This window comes from Triturus cristatus, chromosome 4_1 (assembly GCF_964204655.1).
Source record: "Triturus cristatus chromosome 4_1, aTriCri1.1, whole genome shotgun sequence".
NCBI classification, from domain to species: Eukaryota; Metazoa; Chordata; class Amphibia; order Caudata; family Salamandridae; genus Triturus; species Triturus cristatus.
Genome location: NC_140585.1, coordinates 180,035,189 through 180,057,306, shown reverse-complemented (window position 1 = coordinate 180,057,306; position 22,118 = coordinate 180,035,189).

Sequence of the window (22,118 nt, the reverse complement as noted above, 5' to 3'; positions counted from 1 at the left end):
AAACAAAAACAGACATTTCTCACATGGCACAGTTCCCCCATTTCATTGGCTGCATTTATGGTACACACATCCCAATCTGTCCACCAGCTGACACAGAGCACATCTACAGGATCAGGAAGTCCACCCACTCCATCAAGGTGCATACCGAATTGAGTGATTTTGTGAATGGTCCTTTGGGTGGCATAACCAAAAGGTGGGCGTATGCTATTTACAACGAAGTCTGCAAGTTGTCGCACAGTGAGGCGGCTTCCAGATTGAGAGCTATTGACCAAGCAAACATGGAGAAGGCCTTAGCCGTTATAGATAAAAGCTTTAGCACACTCTCTTCTATGATCCATACATCAGACAATAGGCACATGCAAGTACACGGCGCATGCTATGTACAAGCCCAGATTCTGGCGTGCGTCCTACGAGGTATCCCAGTGCCTGTGATTACACCTTCTTTCACTCTGCTTGCAAACGCTATTCATTTAATGTTGAATAATGAAGCTTGCTGCTGGATGTGAGTGGGAATCCAGTACATAACTGTCTCGCATTAAGTTGTCTGCTGCAATACTGTTCTTTTTCCACCCCCGCATGTGCGGCGGGATGTTTCCATCTGGCCTTCGATTCCAACCTTGAAAGCAGAGTTCAACAAGTTGAGCCGAATAGAGAGCCATTGTCCCACAAAGAGGTTCCTTTGACTTCCTCTACTAAAACATTTCTCCTTCACGTTGCTCATACGCGCAATGAGATACAGGCGCCTCTGAATACTGACCTCCCCCTGCATTTGGGCTCTTTGATCCAAACTATTATCAATGCCTTGTCCACCACCGGCCTGGCTCATTTTTTTAAACATGTGGGCTCGGGTCTCGTGACCTCTTCCCAAACTATTTTTGGTGTAATACCGGCATTTGTTCATTCACTGTTCTCGATCATCTTTGGAGGTGTCCCGCTGCTCCTGGCGCTAGTGGCAGGTGTGCTGCTTTTCCTTTCCATATTCCGGAATGGCTACTCCTTCTATGCCACACGAGCACCTGTCCCGTCTGCATCTTCTTTGTGATCGGATGCTTGACTTCTATGGTACTTTGCCATTGGCGACTTTGAGTCTGGCTTATGGATTATCCTTCAGGTATTCCAACTTCACCTGCGTACAACCTGTATTACACTGCCTGGATTGTCCCTTTGAATGGCCTCTGGATTTGTGCTTGACCAACATAGTGTCTCCGGTGCCGGATTTCGATCGACTAATGAGGCCCTTAGTGTCTCACGAGTTGGCCTGTTCTGGTGTCCGGATCATGGCGTGTGGGGCGGCGCATGGTATCCTGGGTAATTGGGACATCTCAGCGGCAGCCTCCGACTTCTTGTCCATGAGCTATTTGGAGGAACATTCCGGGTGCCCTCTGATTGTGCTAGAGGCTCCGTTGGTTGGAGAACACGTATGTTCCTTTTCTTTACTTAATTGGATGGCTGAGACTTTTAGTGGCCCTGCAAACGAATTTTTGTTGGAAGCCGTGGCCACATATGCTGCCTATACATTCATGGATTAACTGGATTGTCGTCCATTGCGCCTGTACTACTGGACAGCACCCTGGCGCAACATTTATTTCTTTTATTTCTCTTTTTTCTCTTCCTGATGGTCGGCTTGAGTTTTTTACTATACTTGCATTGTGTTTTTTTGAATTTTATGCTGCAATTAATTGGACTTTAGGACTTTGGCGCTGCATTGGTTACGCCTTGTTCTGCTCTGACGAAACTGAACTCTGCGTTCTCTCTTTTCTTGCCTATTACATATTGCTTCGCTCAAGGGGGCGTGTAGTGAGTTCTCCCTGAATACGTGCATACATTGTTCAGTTGGCATAACCACGTTGAATGTTATGTAGCCATATTTTTGTCTTTGCACACGACACTGGGTTTACATGTTCTGTCTTGAATAAACTGCTTACTCGAGACTTCCTTCAGACGAGTGCATTCTGTTGTTTCCATCCCAAGCTCTGCGCAGAGACCTTGGTCTGTACATGCTGTGACACACAGTCTGGAATTTTACACAATGCATGTGTTCCACTCTAGGTTGTTCGACCCACTCTTTAGCCATGACACACGCGCAGCTGCAAATACCTGAAAGTTGTTGCTTTTCATGTCACAGACATCAGGTTTATTATTCAGACTGAAGACGAGCCTTCCTGCGAGACGGCTCCTGATGCTCCTGAGATGTGATTTCACTGAGCTTATTTTTGAGGTATGGGGTCCCCTATTCAAGCCTAAGAGACCTTCTATTATAACATCATTATGATATTAGCTACTTAGTTAAGGGAAGGTGGTATTTTCCTTTGTATTTTAGGAATCGCTAAATACCACCTTGGTATTTTCCGAATAGCTAAATACCACCTCGGTATTTACCGATTGGGTAAATACCACCTGGGTATTTACCGATTGAGTAAATACCACCTGGGTATTTACGGATTAGGTGAATTCCGAATCGTGATTACCTAATGTTACCGAATAGGTAACTGTTACCGAATTGTTACCTACATATAACTTACAGATTCTAATGTACCGATTAGGTATGGCTGGGTATTTAAGAACAGGTTAAATTTATTTACCTACATTAGTCCCAAAATGTTCACATATTACAATTATTCCCAATTAAATATTTATTTATTACTCTATAATTTTGTAACAATCATTAAAATACAATCCACACCCTTACACCCTTAAAACCCAAATTCCCTACCATGAAACAAAAAAATAAGGTCGAAATTATTTTGAAAATATTTTTTAAACATTGTCAAAATGAAATTAAAATTTTAACATGTCTAATTCTTTAGTAATAATATTTATAACTTATTATCCAATTTTAGAGTAATCTTTTTAATACACTCCCCACCCTTATACACTAATAACCCTACATCCCACTCCTAAAACAAAATTATTATTTCATTAGAATTTGAAAATATTCAATTTCGTAATTTTATATAAATTTTTAAATTGCGAAATCAAAAAATTTACAAATTTTTACATTATTTTCTGATTTTACTATAACATTTTTAAAACACTCCCCACCCTTATCCCCTAATAACCCCACATCCCGCTCCTAAAAAATATATATAATATAATTTTAAATTTCAAAATTATAAATATTTAATTTATAATTTTCTTTACAATTTCCTATTCATAATTATTTATTATGTAATATTTTAAATTTTTATCTGATTTTACACTAATCTTTGTAATACACTCCCCACCCTTATACACTAATAACCATACATCCCACTCATAAATTTAAAAAAATATTTCATTAGATTTTTACAAAATCTACTTTATAATTTTTATAAAAATGTTTAAATTTCGAAATCTTAAATATTACAAAATTTTACATTTTTATCTGTTTTTACTATAACATTTTTAAAACACTCCTCACCCTTATCCCCTAATAACCCAACATCTCGCTCCTAAAAAATATATATAATTTTTTTTTGAATTTCTAAATTATAAATATTTAATTTGGAATTTTCTTTACAATTTACTATTCATAATTATTTTTTATGTAATATTTATAAATTATTATCTGATTTTACACTAATCTTTTTAATACACACCCCACCCTTATACACTAATAACCATACATCCCACTCATAAAAAAAAAAATATATTTCATTTTAATTTTAAAATATTTTATTTCGAATTTATATAGAAATTGTTAAATTTCGAAATCTAAAATATTCCTAATTTTTACATTATTATCTGATTTTACTATAACATTTTTAAAACACTCCCCACCCTTATCCCCTAATAACCCAACATCCCGCTCCTAAAAAATTTATATAATTTCTTGATTTTTTCTAAATTACTAATATTTAATTTAGAAATTTCATTACAATTTACTATTCATAATTATTTATTATTTAATAATTTTAAATTATTATCTGATTTTACACTAAAATTTTTAAAACACTCCCCACCATTATCCCCTAATAACCATACATCCCACTCATAAAAAAAAAATAATATTCCATTTTAATTTTAAAATATTTTATTTCGAATTTGTATAGAAATTGTTAAATTTCGAAATCTAAAATATTCCTAATTTTTACATTATTATCTGATTTTACTATAACATTTTTAAAACACTCCCCACCCTTATCCCCTAATAACCCAACATCCCGCTCCTAAAAAATTTATATAATTTCTTTATTTTTTCTAAATTACTAATATTTAATTTAGAAATTTCATTACAATTTACTATTCATAATTATTTATTATTTAATAATTTTAAATTATTATCTGATTTTACACTAATATTTTTAAAACACTCCCCACCCTTATCCCCTAATAACCCAACATCCCGCTCCTAAAACATATCATACAATAAATTACTTAACACTATTAATTATATTTTAAACAATAATAAAGTATTTATACAAATATGATTAAACAATTTACTTATTCAATATACATGAAATACACATTTTAAACAATATATATATTATATTTCGATATTTCTCACAAAACTATTCAATCGATATTATCTTCACACGATATTACTACTTCGATATTTCATACTTCGATATTTTACTAAACACTTAAAACACGATATTACTTACCTCGATATTCTACACTTCGATATTAATGTTATCTCGATATTTTACCTTCGATATTCTTGTTGTTCGATATTATTTTTTCGATATTATGTCCATTTACCCTCAGCCTCAGTATGCTATAGTAGAAATGGAGATTTGACTGAAGAATTCCCCTCTGATATAGAAGAAGAAGAAGTCTTTATTGCTCAGTTGATTAAAACCTTTGCAATTATTAACATATAAAAACCATGGATTAAATACAGTTGATGTTTAAAAAAAGAAAATGAGAAATGTGTATATACAGCAAAATTAGTTTCGAGTGATTAGAAGAAAAAAAGTAATTCAAATGATTACAAAGAAAGAAGGACTGTCTGTTTGATTTACGCCTGGATGTTGGCCAAGCTGTGGTATTTTGTTACTGGGTCTGTTGGATCGTGACGGTCCCCTGGAGTGTTGTTGTGGCCTGTTTTTACCATTCGGAAGTCAAGCCCTTATCCATGTCAAGTGAAATAGTTCCTTATCGGTTTTTGGGTTTTACTTCATTAGTTGGTGTCGACCAGTTTTCACCCTCTGTCATTCTTGTTTCTTTTCTGCTTTGTCCAAGAATTTGACAACATGGCATGCAAATTGGATGTTCGTTCCGTCCAAGCAGGCCTTTACTGCCTGCCGGCGAGTTCTAATGCCCAGCCTGTTGAAGTGATTTTTTAGAAGGGATCTGCGCTCCGCGTCCAGACCTTTGCAGGTACATAGTAAGTGCAAGATGTCTTCCTTTGAGTTCCCACAAATCCGACAGTTGATGCTTTCTTTGGGTCTTTTCCATGGGGGAAGATGGTTTTGCACAGGAAGTTGGCCCAGCCGTACACGTAGGAACTTCTCCTTTGTGCGCCTGGTAAACCCGACTCATAGATAGCTTTGACAGAGGCTGGTTGAGTAGCTTTGGATAACTGTCCAGCCATGGGCACGGGTTGCTAGGCTTGCTTTGTCCTCGATTAATGACGTGGATCTAACTGATTTGTTGACTGATTGTTTGAAGATGTTATGAGATCCGCTACTCGTCCAGGCTTCTTGAAGACTCAAGGAATTTAGGGAGTGGTTAAGGTATATCGCAGCCGCGCTCTTGCTCTTACTTTCCATCTCTTTCCATAGGTGGTAATTTAAGCTTGTGGATTCCTCTCTCTGTATCTTGTGCCAGCTTTTGGCATAGGCACCCATTCGCTCTAGAGTTTGATTTCTCAGGCCAAATTCCAGCCTAATTTGTGCCTGGGAGGTGTGTTTGGGCAGACTGAAGATTATTCTCATGGCCTTCGCTATTGTGCTGTTCAGTTGCTGGGCGTCCCTTCCTCGGAGGCATTCGCTTCCGTAGGTCAGGGCCGGTGTTAATTTTGCCTGTAGCACTTGAAGCAGAGGTGTGAAGCTTCGGCCGGCCGTTTTTGTTTTGAGGTTTCTTAGTGCGATCCCTACGCTAATGCCTCTCCGTTTTATTGCTTGCTTTTGCTGGTTGAATGAGCCCTTTCTGTCAAAGATTACCCCCAGGTACCTGTACTCTTCTGCTGTCTCCAGTGTGGACCCTCCCATGTGCCAGTGGAATCCTGCTGCTGGTCTTTTTGCGTTAATCCTCATTGTTTTGGTTTTTGAAAGATTGATGATAAGGTTATTGTTTGTCGAGTACTTAGACGTGGTGTTAATCAGATGTTGTAGCCCTATTGGTGTTCTGCTTATTAGGGCAAAGTCGTCGGCGTACATTAGGTTGGAAATGGTAAGCCCACCTAGGGTAGGGGCATGTGAGTTGGTTTCGTCCAACAGCTGTGCCAGGTCAGACATGAAGATATTGAAGAGTGTTGGAGCTAGGACACAACCTTGTTTTAGGCCTTTCGAGGTAGTTATTTTTCTTGAGAGGAAGTCTCCTGGTCCTAGTTTGACTTGGACCCATGTGTCCGTGTGAAGTAGAATCAGCTGTGTAAGAAGGCCTGGTGGTATGTTCCTTTTTTTGTCAAACGCTGAGGTGAAGTCAATGAAGCATACGTACAGGGGGAGATTAGCTGACTTGGTGGCGTCAATGAGGAGCGAGAGAGCTAGCATGTTTGTTGTTGTGCCCATTTGTTTGCGGAATCCTGTCTGGGTGATAGGAATTACTGCGTTTTCTTCTGTCCAGTCCAGAAGCTCCTCTAGTAAAAGACCAGCATAGTATTTGGCTTCGTTGTCGATTAGGGCTATTAGTCTGTAGTTTTTTGGGTCCTTTACGTTGCCCTTCTTATGTATTGGTGCTATTATGGAGCCTTTCCATGAGGCTGGGATTGTTGCTGTGTCTATTATCTGCTTGAAGAGTGGCACGAGGGCTGCTGCCCAGTAATCCGGGTTTTGTTTGTACAATATAGGGGGAATCCCATTAGGGCCTGGCGCCCCCTCTGCTTTCCCCATCGCGATCCTATTTTTTATTTGTTTTTCCGTAGGGGCAAAAGCATTGAAGCCAATTTGTGGCATCCGTGATGGGCTGTTTTTGGCATTAACCAGTTGCCTGGTTAGTTTGGGCTGTGGCGCTGTATTGAAGTGTGCCTGTAGATGATTTGCCCATGCTTCCTCGGATACATAAGAGTCAATGGTCAGAGACCTAGAGTTCTGGAGTGAGTTAACTGTTTTCCAGAATCTTCCGCTTGTGTTGGTTGCTTTAGCGTCGTGTAGAAGTCTTGCCCACATTTCTTCCTCTTCTTCCCTTTTGCCCTGCCAGATTATTCTCTTTTTTTCCTGTTTTAAGTTATGCATCTCCAATTGAATTATGGGGTCCGGTCCATCACGATGTAGTTTGCGCAGCAGTTTGTTGATGTTGCTTTTCAGGAGCTTTATCTTGTTTTTTTGATTTAAGGCCTTATTGCAGTTGCCAGTTGAGTCCGTTCTATTTCCTTGGCTTTTATTGTTTTGGCGACGGGTCTTGGATATCCTCGTGTGAGCCTGTCCCAGGCTCCTCGTGAAGTGTTCCCAGGCATTCAGGTGCTCAGTGTTGTTTGAAATGCACTTTTCCCACCGGCTTTTTGCGTCAATTGTGAGGCCTTCCAGGTTTGACGTGTTGCATTTGATTCTTTTTTGTGCCACCTGCAGTGAGCAATCCATGTTTGTCGCTGATCTGGCTTGCACCACCCCCTGGAAGTTAAGGCCAAATTCTTGGGGCTGATGATCACTAGCTGACATTGTGCCAATTTGGAAGTCCGTGATTTTCGCGAAGAGGTGCAGGGATACGAATGTAAAATCTATGGAAGAGCTGACTGTTGAATTGTGAAAAGTGGCTGACAAGGGGCTGTCATTTGCAAAGCGGCCATTTAGTGCTGCCAAATTAAGGTGCTCTAGCTCCTTAGTGCTTGAGCTTGACAGCCGGTTTTGGTTGCCCCATTTACTTGTTACTTGTTGTTCTGATAAAGGGGTTAGGCAGGGTTGTTTCCTGGTCCCATTCCTCTTTACATTATATACTAATGGGTTGAGAGACCAACTATGCAAGGTGGGGAAGGACACCCCAAGATTTAACTTGTGCCAAATCCCCATAATACTGTATTTGGACGAAGCTACCCTGATAGATAGGACAGCAAATTGCTACAAACCACTGCTTGATTCTTTTAATATTTTTATGAATGATCTGGGGCTAAAAGTTGATAGAACTAAATCATTTATAATGAAATGAGGTCCTAAAAAATCCAAAACGAGGTCATTTTTTTGGGGGGCGAAGAAATCAAGAAAGTCCTGTATTTTACTTACCTGGGGTTACCATTTGATTTTGATCTTAATTGGAAACATGCTTTAAGTATTAGAATTATGCAATTTCAAAAGTTGATTGATGCTATCGTTAGATTTGCAAAAGAATTGGCCACAAGCCTTCTAAAGAGACTTTGTAATTGTAATTGTAATTGTAAAATCACTTGTATAGCGCATGGCTACCCGTAGGCATCCCAGCGCTTTTGGCAAAAAGTGAGCCCAGGGTTAGTTCGCATTACATTATTTTACCACACTAAATTCTGGGGAATAAAAAGGTTTTAAGTTTCTTCCTAAACTGAAGGAAGATATGTTCCTGCCTCAAATGACCCGGGAGGGAATTCCATTCTCTTGCTGCTTGCAGAGAGAAGAGTCGGCCGCCTGAGCGGGCTCGTTTTATCCTAGGGATAATTGCCAGATTATGTTCGCTCGAGCGGAGATTGCGTTGGGGCCTATAAGGACTTATCATATTTTCCAATATGGAAGGACCTTCTCCATGTAAGATCTTGTGTGTGATGCAGAAAGATTTAAATCGCACCCGCTCCTTCACCGGGAGCCAATGGAGCGATCTTAAGGCTGGCTTCGCCGACGTATAACGACTAGTGCCCGTTAAAATCCTGGCGGCATAGTTCTGGGCCACTTGCAAAGTTTTAAAAGTGGAAGTTGGGGCCCCAAGATATATAGCATTCCCGTAGTCAATTCGTGATAGAACCAACGACTGAACTACGGTCTTCCTTGCTTTTTCTGGAAGTTGGGGCAGGATTTTGCGCAGGGATTTCAGTATCCCATGGCAAACTGCAGACGTCTTTCTGGCTTGAGACTTTGGTGCCGATCACGATCCGGCAAAAAATGTCCCCGTGCGACTCGTATCGGGTCTTTTTACCGTACGAATCGAACAAGTGCCGTACGAACTCGCAATCACGATTCGCATGGTAAAAAGTCCATACGAACCGCACTGGGAATCATTCCCCACACGTCCTCCGGTCGGAAAATGTGTCCGACACGTCCTCGGACGATTTACCTTACAAACGTGAAAAGCCAAGTCCGACCGAGGAATCACGATCCATCCCGTGCGTCCGAGCGTACAACCGTATGGAAAAAAACACCGTCCGCACCGAACATCCATAGCAACCATGGAGACATGTGCCCGCATACGCGCCCAACACACCCCCCAGCCCCCGTACGTCCGACACGTACCCCCGTGTATGTATACCCCCACCCGTCTAGGTACACCCCAGTACGTTCCAGTCCAACCCCCACCCCAGTACGTGTCGTACCCCCCGTGTACCCCCACCCCAGTACGTTCCAGTCGTACCCCCACCCCAGTACGTGTCATATCCCCCGTCTACCGACACCCCAGTACATTCCAGTCGTACCCCCACCCCAGTACGTGTCGTACCACCGTCAATGTACACCCCCCCACCCCAGTACGTGTCGTACCACCGTCAATGTACACCCCCCACCCCAGTACGTGTCGTACCCCCCGTCTACCGATACCCCAGTACGTTCGAGTCGTACCCCCACCCCAGTACGTGTCGTACCACCGTCAATGTACACCCCCCCACCCCAGTACGTGTCGTACCACCGTCAATGTACACCCCCCACCCCAGTACGTGTCGTACCACCGTCAATGTACACCCCCCCACCCCAGTACGTGTCGTACCACCGTCAATGTACACCCCCCACCCCAGTACGTGTCGTACCACCGTCAATGTACACCCCCCCACCCCAGTACGTGTCGTACCACCGTCAATGTACACCCCCCCACCCCAGTACGTGTCGTACCACCGTCAATGTACACCCCCCCACCCCAGTACGTGTCGTACCACCGTCAATGTACACCCCCCCACCCCAGTACGTGTCGTACCCCCCGTTTACCGATACCCCAGTACGTTCGAGTCGTACCCCCACCCCAGTACGTGTCGTACCACCGTCAATGTACACCCCCCCACCCCAGTACGTGTCGTACCACCGTCAATGTACACCCCCCACCCCAGTACGTGTCGTACCACCGTCAATGTACACCCCCCCACCCCAGTACGTGTCGTACCACCGTCAATGTACACCCCCCCACCCCAGTACGTGTCGTACCACCGTCAATGTACACCCCCCCACCCCAGTACGTGTCGTACCACCGTCAATGTACACCCCCCCACCCCAGTACGTGTCGTACCCCCCGTTTACCGATACCCCAGTACGTTCGAGTCGTACCCCCACCCCAGTACGTGTCGTACCACCGTCAATGTACACCCCCCCACCCCAGTACGTGTCGTACCACCGTCAATGTACACCCCCCCACCCCAGTACGTGTCGTACCACCGTCAATGTACACCCCCCCACCCCAGTACGTGTCGTACCACCGTCAATGTACACCCCCCCACCCCAGTACGTGTCGTACCCCCCGTCTACCGATACCCCAGTACGTTCGAGTCGTACCCCCACCCCAGTACGTGTCGTACCACCGTCAATGTACACCCCCCCACCCCAGTACGTGTCGTACCACCATCAATGTACACCCCCCCACCCCAGTACGTGTCGTACCACCGTCAATGTACACCCCCCCACCCCAGTACGTGTCGTACCCCCCGTCTACCGATACCCCAGTACGTTCGAGTCGTACCCCCACCCCAGTACGTGTCGTACCACCGTCAATGTACACCCCCCCACCCCAGTACGTGTCGTACCACCGTCAATGTACACCCCCCCACCCCAGTACGTGTCGTACCCCCGTCTACCGATACCCCAGTACATTCGAGTCGTACCCCCACCCCAGTACGTGTCGTACCACCGTCAATGTACACCCCCCCACCCCAGTACGTGTCGTACCACCGTCAATGTACACCCCCCCACCCCAGTACGTGTCGTACCCCCCGTCCACCGATACCCCAGTACGTTCGAGTCGTACCCCCACCCCAGTACGTGTCGTACCACCGTCAATGTACACCCCCCCACCCCAGTACGTGTCGTACCACCGTCAATGTACACCCCCCCACCCCAGTACGTGTCGTACCACCGTCAATGTACACCCCCCCACCCCAGTACGTGTCGTACCACCGTCTATGTACACCCCAGTAGGTTCCGGTCCTACCCCCAACACAACCTCCTAAGTACGGAGCGCACCCCAGGCCCCAACATCACCACCGCATGTACGACTCGTACCAAGTCACATACAAGGACAGCACCGTACAACCAAATGGCCCATGTACACACCGTACACATGCTCAAAACGCACGTACACAACCAGGACAAAACAAAACTACACAAGAATACACCATTCGAAAGGCACAAAGCCACGAAACATGGCCAACAACCACTAAAATAACACAATCACTGACCTGCAACTGCCAAAAACAAACAGAGGCCCAATACACCACCACTCCTTATAACACACCCACCCAAACTTCAAACACTGCCACACCCACCCATGGACCAATAAAAAGGGCCCACACACACAAACCATGAGCCTTTGCAACAGACTCACTGCTGCCAGACACCACAGAACCACACTACAAGCTACACCACACCTTACACTTGCACACCTTTACACAACCACCCTCACAAACACCCTCTCATCACATTCACACACACACACAACCATCCACACCCCCCCCCAACATCCACACACCACCCGCACCCACACCATCCCCACCCACACCCCTCACCATGCCCACTACCAAGAATCCAAAGTTCAGTCACCGAGAGTTGGAGGTCCTTGTGGATCAAATCCTCAGAGTCGAGCCACAGATCTTTGGAACATTGGTCAGAAACACCAGCCAGGCTGCCAAAACAGCCATGTGGCAGACCATCGTCGATGCTGTGAATGCCGTTGCGGACACCAGGAGGACCAAGCAGGATTGCCAGAACAGGTGGTACGATCTGCGGAGGAGGGTCAGAGCCAAGAGGCAGGAGGAACTCGACCATGCCAACGCCACCGGAGGAGGGCCCTCCCGCAGACCCGTACAGTACCATCCCTGGGAGGAGAGGGTGATGGCCATACTGCCGGTGGAGGCAGTTGAAGGATTAGAAGGACTCCGAGACCCGGGTGAGTACACAAACAACGCACCTCACATGGGGGGAACTGCAACCACAACCAAAACTACTAACAGGCACGCAACTACCACAAGCCATCGCATGACTCAACCACACTCCATGAGCAGGCACATGCCACTGCTGCCACCATGCCCCATGCACCCAGCTGGACAATGTCAAGTCACAGGCCACAGAAGACAACAACACATGACACGGTAACCCGGATGGCGGGAGGCTGGGCACCAACAATCACATAGTGCGACTCCAAAGCAGACAACAATGCCCTCTGCCCATATGGCCTAGGTCACAGCCAGACAAACAGTGTGTCCCAACACAGGAATGACTTGCCAGCAAATGGCGGACGCCTTGCATCAACACATGGGGGTGAAGGCACTGGTTTGCACATGACGGCAGCTAATGAACAGCCAACATTGTGAAAGAGTGGCAGCACACACCACCACAGCAGCAGCGCACAGACACACATCACACCAAATGGGTGCCTGGAGAGCAGAAACAAACTCACATCAACAAGCCAAGGGCCACTCAAAGATCTGCTAACAGTCTGTGCCCAGGAAGCTGGGCCGAGGTGACAGAGGGGGACACACAGAGGGAGGGAAAGGGGGACAGAGAAGGAGGGAGAGGGGGACAGAGAGGGAGGGAGACGGACAGAGGGAGGAGGCTGTCACACAGAGGGAGGGAGAGGGGGACAGAGAGGGAGGGAGAGGGGGACAGAGAAGGAGGGAGACACAGGGAGAGCAAATTAGTCCTTTGGTGTGTGGGAATGTCTGCTCGTAAGCAGGTGGACCGCGTGCATGTAGACATGGGTGGCCAGTGCAAGAACCCCCCCTCTTCATCAGGGCCAAACGCAGGGCCATGTCACAACCTGTACACGAGCACAAGGATAGCCACCTGCATCGTATAAGTGTGTGGATCCACTCCATGTGCACATGTACAGTGCTACAAGGAAGGCGCAAATGCATGGCTCGCCACACCTGCACACTCCACTGCTGACTGCAGTCACACTTGACGCAGCAAGTAAGACTGTGCCACACATAGTGAAAGGGGCCAAAGTGGTGCCCAAGGGACACACCCATGCACAAGTGCACTGTGAGTGGAATGCAAGACAGATCCTAATTCCAAGAGGAAAAGTGCCAACTTTAAAACTGATGAAACATGGATGTTTCATGGACCAAAATTAACATTGTCTCTCTCACACACAGGTCAACGTCGTGCTGCACCCCCCAACACTGGGGGGGAACACTCACAGGACCCGGATCTGCAGGAGACCGATCCCACCGGCAGCGACCACTCTCACCACTCTGCGGACGACCTCGACCGACCTGGCCCCTCTGGTGTCCAACCACCTGCAGCACCTGCGTCAGGTACAACCGTGCCAACCACCACCCCCACTCCTGCCACATCCCAGGAGACACCCAGGATCCCTGCCCCAACACCACAATGCAGCCAGGCTCGCCAGGAGGGACACGGTGTCCCGGGCACCCAGGAGGAGGCAGGCGACAACGCAAATGCCACCCCTCAGGGGTCCCGGAGACCCGATGTGCCCACAAGTGCAGGCCAGGCGCAAGTGGGCAGGGGTGGTGGGAGTGGAGGACGGCGGAGGCGCGAGCCTGACCAGTTGGCTGGGGATCCGGTATATTCCCATGTCCGTAACATCCTGGACTCATACCGGCAGGACACCACGGGCATGGCCCAGGTTGTGTCCGTCCTCGAGGGGATCAAGACCCAGCAGGCCCAGCAACATGCGGAGCTAATAGCCTGTCTACTGGTACACCAACGGAGGATGGAGGACAGACAGGCTGAGCAAGTGACGTCGTTCCAGGGGATTCACGCTACACTCCGTCGGATGGCCGACACCATGGCCGACCCTCCCTGTGCCAGAAGGCGGAGAACATCACCACCCACAGGGAGGGATCAGGAGGAGGAGGAAACATCCGACGGAGCATCCCAGACGTCGTCACGGCCTGCTGGTGATGTTCCCCGCAGGAGGCCGGGTCGTCCACGGAAAGCACCGTGAGGGTGGCTGCTACATCACCATCTCCCAGGACACCTGGCCTGGCACCTGGCCCACTGGAGCAACAGCATCACAGCATCAAGAGACATTCTCTGCCACATGGCCCTGCTGGTCACTGGCTGACCAATGTTGACAAAGACTGTGGCATGGACTCTGAGGATTTCCAATGGCAAGGACACCAACTCCCCTACTGAACTTTGGATTCCATAATCCCGGAAAGCACCTCACTTTGTCCCCCCCCCCCCCCATAATAAATCACACTACTAAGAGTAGATGCCTGCTGGTAGCATTATTACCTAACATGTGTCTTGTAAAGTCGAAACATGCCTGAGTTATCTGTTCTCTTCAACCATCCACACCCTGGGGCCTGAGTCTGGCACAGGACACATGGGTCCCAGTCTATTAGGCAAGACAGACATGGAGCACCATACACACCCGTGATGGGCACAACCAGCTGAGGGGGTGGCCGAACAACCGTGCTGACACACACACTCAGTACAGCAACAGTCATGCGCAGAGGTCAGGGATCCTGGCCAGTGTCCTGGGGGGCACCCAGGTATGTGTAGACAGGTGGCAGAACCATGTCCTGCAAGCTTGAGTCCGGTGGATGCAGAGAATGGGGGCCTGTCCAACGTTGGATGCATGGGGATGGCACATGTCACAATACCCACGCAGTCATGGACATCATGCCCAATACACAGTGTCAGCCAACACACACAGCTTGCATCTCGCCAGTCGACACATTGACACATAGCCACAATCAGGGGATACCATGCCAGACATGCTGGATGCACCGTGCCAACACACCAGCATTGACTGAGAAGAGGCACCTTGGAGGCATAGGGACACCTTTATTAGTCATGTATTCGGGATTGCAGAGGCAACTTGAAGTACACATGAACACTTCATGTGGAGTAACATGTGGGTCCAACACTGGCACCCCCCTTCTGCAGCACAAATGCGTGATAGCCATGGTACTGGCACACAAGCGTCGGCCAACAGCTAAATACCCACAGCTGCACACGGAGAGCCTAACATACACCACAGATCCGCTGATGTGGAAGTCCCACGCCATGTCAAGCAATTGTTAACCGTATGTGTCCGAGGGCAGTGTCACACACATTGATGGCATCATCACAATCCACTATCCCATCACTGATGACTGACAACCAGGCAGCACATCTATTCTGGTGTACCCAGCTGCATGTCGTGTCCCATGGGGATGCCCCATGTCTGCAGAGGAACCAAACCCCGACCGGGGCAGTGTGCACACATCGTGAACAACTGCCACACCCAATACACCCCTGATGCATCCCTTACCCCATGGAGACTTCCAAACGTGTCCGTGCCTGTAACGCTGAGTCAGCCCACGATGCCATGTCCATGAGGAATAGCAGTGCCACAACAATGCAACCAGCAGATGGCATGCGCAGGTACCTGGGGAAGAGAGACACACAAGAAGTCAGCCACAAAAAGCACAGCCACTTGCATGTGCATGTACTCGACACATGTTAGGATGACAACATGCTAGGTCACAATTATGAGTGGGGAAATACTGCCATCACTGCCACCATCACTCCCGTGACACACCCACACACACCTCTGACTCACGTGCCATACATGCAGGTGGAGACACACATCACAACGCATGCCACACGGGGACCAAGGCGTGCACACTCAAGACACTGGTACTCACCACTAAGCAAAGAAGTCGCGTATGAGCCGAGTCCGGATGTCCTCTTGCGGCTCCACATCCTCCACATCACTAGCCCCATTGCCAAGGCCTTCGTCCTCCACGGGTGGATGGTCCTCGTCATGTTGATTCAGGATGAGTGGCACAGCTCTTTCAACTGCCATGTTGTGCAGCATGCAGCAGACCATGAAGATCTTGCAAACCTTCGCCGGGGCATATGGGAGTGCGCCGCCGGTCTTGTGGAGGCACCGGAATCGGCTCTTCAGCATGCCAAACGTCCTCTCTATCACACGCCTTGTCCGGCCATGGGCGGTGTTGTAGCGGAGCTGGGCCGGCGTGATGGGGTTGCGGAGAGGTGTCAGCAGCCAAGGCATGTTGGGATAGCCAGCGTCCCCTACATGGAAAGCACATGGATATCGTTAGAACTGGCGAAGCGGTCGTGCTGGTAGGCTATACAGAATACAGGACAGACAGACTGTACCCACCAACAACACATGCCCGTTCGTTGCGCAGCTGCATCATCATATCAGGCATCCCGCTACGCCTCATGATGTAGGCATCGTGTGCTGATCCTGGAAAACGAGCACAGACATGTGAAATCACCATGTTGGACAGACACACCACAAGGGCATTGATGGAGTGGTAGTGCTTCCGATTCCGGTACGTCACCTCCCGTGCGTGTGGTGGTACCAAACCTACATGTGTCCCATCTATGGACCCAATGACATGGGGCATCCCTCCCAGGGCATAGAATCCACGCTTGACCTCTGTCATCTGTTCAGGGGTTGGGAACTTTATGAAGTCATCCAGGTGAATCAACATGGCCTCCAAGAAATCATGCAGCACACCGCTGAACATGCTCTGGGACATGCCACCAACATGAGCTATGGTATTTTGGAAGGTACCCGTGGCTAGAAAATGTAGGGCAGCCATTACCTTCAGCTGGGGTGTCAGTGCCGTAGGATACCTGTGCTGCGGTAGCAGGTGTGTTGCCAGTCTCGCTGTCAGCTCCAGAATCAACGGTTGGGTGAAGCGGTAGAGCCGGATCCTGTCATTCTCCTGCATGGCAGCCAAGTCTGGAATTATTCGGGCAACAGGCGGCGCTCTGCAGTAATTTGGAAGTGACAAGGAAGAGTGAGTGCACTACGACAACAACTCATGTCTACTGAGCACATGTAAATCTGGCAATACACACATGCTACATAGGGAGTCACATATGTGCTACATGCCCAGGACACGTATGGATGCAAGGTGACACTCCTTCCAAGACCCAGCTACACACGGAGATTGAGAACCTCCCCATGCCACGCCATGGGAATAGCTGTGTCCCAGTGCAAGTGAACAGCCCGACGCAAGACAGAAGTGACATACACCCACACATCAGCAGAAGTAGGATGCCGATTGTAGAGACTGGTAGCGGAACACCGGAGCCACAGGTCACATGACATTACACTAGGCCTGCCCACACACCTTGCCATGAAGGTGCACATGTCATGACTCACCACACATTCCTTGTGAGGATGCTGACATGGCCTTGTCACGCTACTCCGTGTCCCATGCATACATGTGCACCTCACATCCGATACCACATGTGGCATGGTGTGCGGAACAGTGTGCAATGACAATCTACACACAGACACATGTTGGTTGCTGCAACGGCTGCAGCTTTTGAGGGTGCTACAACATCAACCTGATGTAAATCCCGGACACATAAATGACATAGTCACATTGTGCACTGTGGGTAGTGACAAGTCAGGTGTCATGACCCCTGTACCGGGCATCATGGGACACTTCCGTGTGTTGGTGTCCGTGCCATGCCAGTGACGCTCACCCCAAGTGCGCAGTACGACATGCACACATGTCAAAGGAGTCAAGGGCATGCCTGGCACACATTGCACCCTCACACAGTACACCTGTACACATCTCATCATACATCTGGTGCCTCCTCCACTCAGGAGGCATGTTCCACATCACAGCCTGTCACACCTGTGCCCCACACATGTAGTAATGCACAGACGATGCCTTGATGTCCATTCCTGGACAAGTATGTCCATCCATGGACAAGTATGTCCGCCCTATTCCTACCTGTGTGTCGACTATCACCACAGTGATGTGTACAAACCGGCGTACTGCTGCTAAGAGGGCCTGTGTATGTTCCCCAATCACTGTGGGAGTGCTGCCGTATATGTGTACCCATCGTGATGGCGAGCGTACAGGCATTTGTACGGTCCGTACCACAACGAGTACGCATACGCGTGCAGAACCATAGTGAGAGGGCCGTACACTCGCATGTACGCTCACTATCACTATGGGTCTGCACGCGTATGCGTACACGTAGTGGTACGGACCGTGCACTCGCATGTACGCTCACTATCACTATGGGTCTGCACGCGTATGCGTACACGTAGTGGTACGGACCGTACACTCGCATGTACGCTCACTATCACTATGGGTCTGCACGCGTATGCGTACACGTAGTGGTACGGACCGTACACTCGCATGTACGCTCACTATCACTACGGGTACACAGACCCATAGTGATAGTGAGCGTACAGGCATTTGTACGGTCCGTACCACAACGAGTACGCATACGCGTGCAGAACCATAGTGAGAGGGCCGTACACTCGCATGTACGCTCACTATCACTATGGGTCTGCACGCGTATGCGTACATGTAGTGGTACGGACCGTGCACTCGCATGTACGCTCACTATCACTATGGGTCTGCACGCGTATGCGTACACGTAGTGGTACGGACCGTGCACTCGCATGTACGCTCACTATCACTATGGGTCTGCACGCGTATGCGTACACGTAGTGGTACGGACCGTACACTCGCATGTACGCTCACTATCACTACGGGTACACAGACCCATAGTGATAGTGAGCGTACATGCGTGTGTACGGTCCGTACCACTACGTGTACGCATACGCGTGCAGACCCATAGTGATAGTGAGCGTACATGCGTGTGTACGGTCCGTACCACTACGTGTACGCATACGCGTGCAGACCCATAGTGATTTTGAACGTAGGCATGCATGTACGGGCCGTTGCCATGCATTTGGGGTGCCCTAGGGCCCGGAAACGCACCGTACCTGTGTGTGATTCTCCTAATTACATAGGGGACAAGTATTAAGGCCTACATGCATGCTGGTTGTCATGGCGACCAGGTTCAAATTTCGATTTTGTTCTGGAAGGTGCACAGCAGAAGTCAGTTGGAATTCTTCTACTTTGTTGCAATGTGTTTGTGGGGCTGACATCATGCAGGAGAATGAAACCGAGAGAACCCACAGACTGCTAGGTTTGAAGGGATTGGTGGAAACATAGGATGCAAATGTGAGTGACCAATCACTCTGTACTCCTGTGCATGAGACTGGGCAGAAGGCCACATATAAGGCAGCCAGGTCCCATGAGGGATTACTTGCCTGCACATCTTTGCATTTGTCGACCAAGCTGCTGCTACTGATTCCCTGGAACCATGTCAAGGGCTGTGGAGAGGACACAGCCATTCACCCTGGAGGAGAACATGGCTCTGCTGGATGTGATCCTCCCACAGTACCCCATGCTGTATGGGCGACCAGGGTATCAGGTGAGTGCATAGGCCACTGCCACAGACTGTCCCTATGTTGTGACTGTGTCTTCAGGCATTGTGTCCCGGTGTGACACACATGCCATGTACTGTCGGGGGGGTACCAGGGGGGGGTGCCTGATGTCTCCCAGCAGTGCCCTGAGACAGGAGGGGTGTGTGCAGAGTCCTCCCAGCAGTGCCCTGAGACAGGAGGTGTGTGTGCAGAGTCCTCCCAGCAGTGCCCTGAGACAGGAGGGGTGTGTGCAGAGTCCTCCCAGCAGTGCCCTGAGACAGGAGGTGTGTGTGCAGAGTCCTCCCAGCAGTGCCCTGAGACAGGAGGGGTGTGTGCAGAGTCCTCCCAGCAGTGCCCTGAGACAGGAGGTGTGTGTGCAGAGTCCTCCCAGCAGTGCCCTGAGACAGGAGGTGTGGGTGTGATGCACAGTGTGAGCCTTGATCATTGATTGTGACATTGCCATCATTCCACCTGAGTACCCACTATGGCACGTACTGCCTTTTCCCTCACCAGAGGATGATGTCCCTATGACAGAGGTGCAATGCGTTGGCTGCATTACATGCCATGTAGTAACCAGCTATTATGTTCACATATGTCTCTCTGTGACATGTGGCTGGTGTATTGATGTGGTGTCACTTGTACTTCCTCACAGGTAGGCGCCACTGCCAAGGAGCAGATCTGGCTGACCGCCGTCAGTGCCGTGAGGCGTGTGGATGGTCGGAGGCGGAGCCTGTCCCAGGTGAGGAAACGCTGGCAGGATATCCGGTGCTGGACGCGGAGGATTGCACGGCTCCTGCTGGGGGACTCACCTGAGAGCCACAAGAACCGCGGCCGCCGCCGTCTGACCCACCTCCACAGCCGTGTGCTGCCGGTGGTCTTTCCAGACATGGAGAGGCGCTTACAGGCGATGCAGCAGGCGGAAGGGGGTAGGTACATGTGCGTTTGTTGTGTGTCACCGGCATTTGTAAGGGCACAGTGGCATTAATTCACTGGCAGGGTTTAAAGGTGCTGTGCCCATCCAGTTTGCCCCAGTGTAGCGCTGCGCCCCTGCCACCCTTCCCCTCCTTGCAATGTGTTCCCTGGTCTGTGTGTAGTCACTCCTTCACAAGGTAATGTAGGCTGGCGCTTTGTCCACGAGAACAATGACTGTAGCATCATGGGTGGTGGTGGTGGGTAACAGGTTGTGGGACCTTGCCTGTGAACTGTCAAGTTCACTGCATGTGGGTTCCATGTCAGTTGGCACTGATGCTGGCTCCAGACATGGGAGTTGGTCTCTCATGTGTCATGCCTTACAGCGCGCATGTCCTATGTAGTGGCCTGTGACATGATGTGCATGAGTGTGCGCTACGCATAGTGCAGGGATGGTGACGTGTGTAGCAGTCATTCCCATTCAGTAGCATGTAGTTGCGTGCCCAATACTGTCCCCTGGGGCACCTTATCCTCAGTGTTGTTTGTGTCATCATCAACGTGGACACTCTCACTGTCTACAGCGTAGGTTGTGCTCTGTGCCATTGTCCCCTGTCACCATGTATATAGACGTGCTATTATGTACAGGTGTCCACTGTGCAGCCTGACCTGATTGTCCTTCTTCATACTCACAGTTGCCAGTGCCTGTGTGTCTTGTTATACTCATCTGAGGATGGGCACTGGTACCTCATTATTTGTACAGGCGCACCTTTGCTGTTTTGCGTCCAATCTTGCCTTTTGCCTGCCACTGTGTTTATCACCCAGACTATGAGATGTTGGTGCCACCTGTGTCTCAGCAATTAGCATCGTGTGGGGGTTGCTTGGGGCGGGCAATGCCTATGTGTCAAATCCTGATTCCTAATTGCTGGGTCTGGACAGTGTGTGATGTTACTGGACACACACGCAAGGTGCAGTGACCGAGTTATGTTGGGCATGTTTGCAGCATTACCTATGCAGCATGTGTCTCAAGTTCATGGATATTGTCCCTGGTCATAGGTATTTTCACAAACGCTGTGTGGTGCAGAGGCAGTGCAGGATTGTCCCCAGGGCCTGGGTGCTATGTCAGACTCCGTTTCCTGTCATCAGCTATTGTCTCATGCTCTCCATGGTATTTCAGTGGCATGGTGGCTCAACCAACTGTGTTTCATGCCCTACATCGGTACCTTGTTTTGCAGATGTTAGGGATCTGCCTCTTCAGGCTATGCAATGTTGACTATGTAGATTGGACTCATGTGACAGATGTGTACAGGTGTCTGATTAATTTCTGTCTCTCCACCCTGCCCACAGCATCGTCGGGGGACACAGAGGGAGACATGGACACGGACCAGGCGGAGGGACCGAGCACCAGTGGCAGCCGTGACATCGGGGCTGGCACATCGAGTGGGACAGAGGCGGAGGATAGTGTGGCCGAGGACCTGTCGACTGGCACATCAGACTACGAAGCTGACAGGTCCGAGGAGGATGTCTCAGAGTTGGCGGAGGCTGCACCAGCAGCTGACAGTGGAACAACACCTGCCACCGCC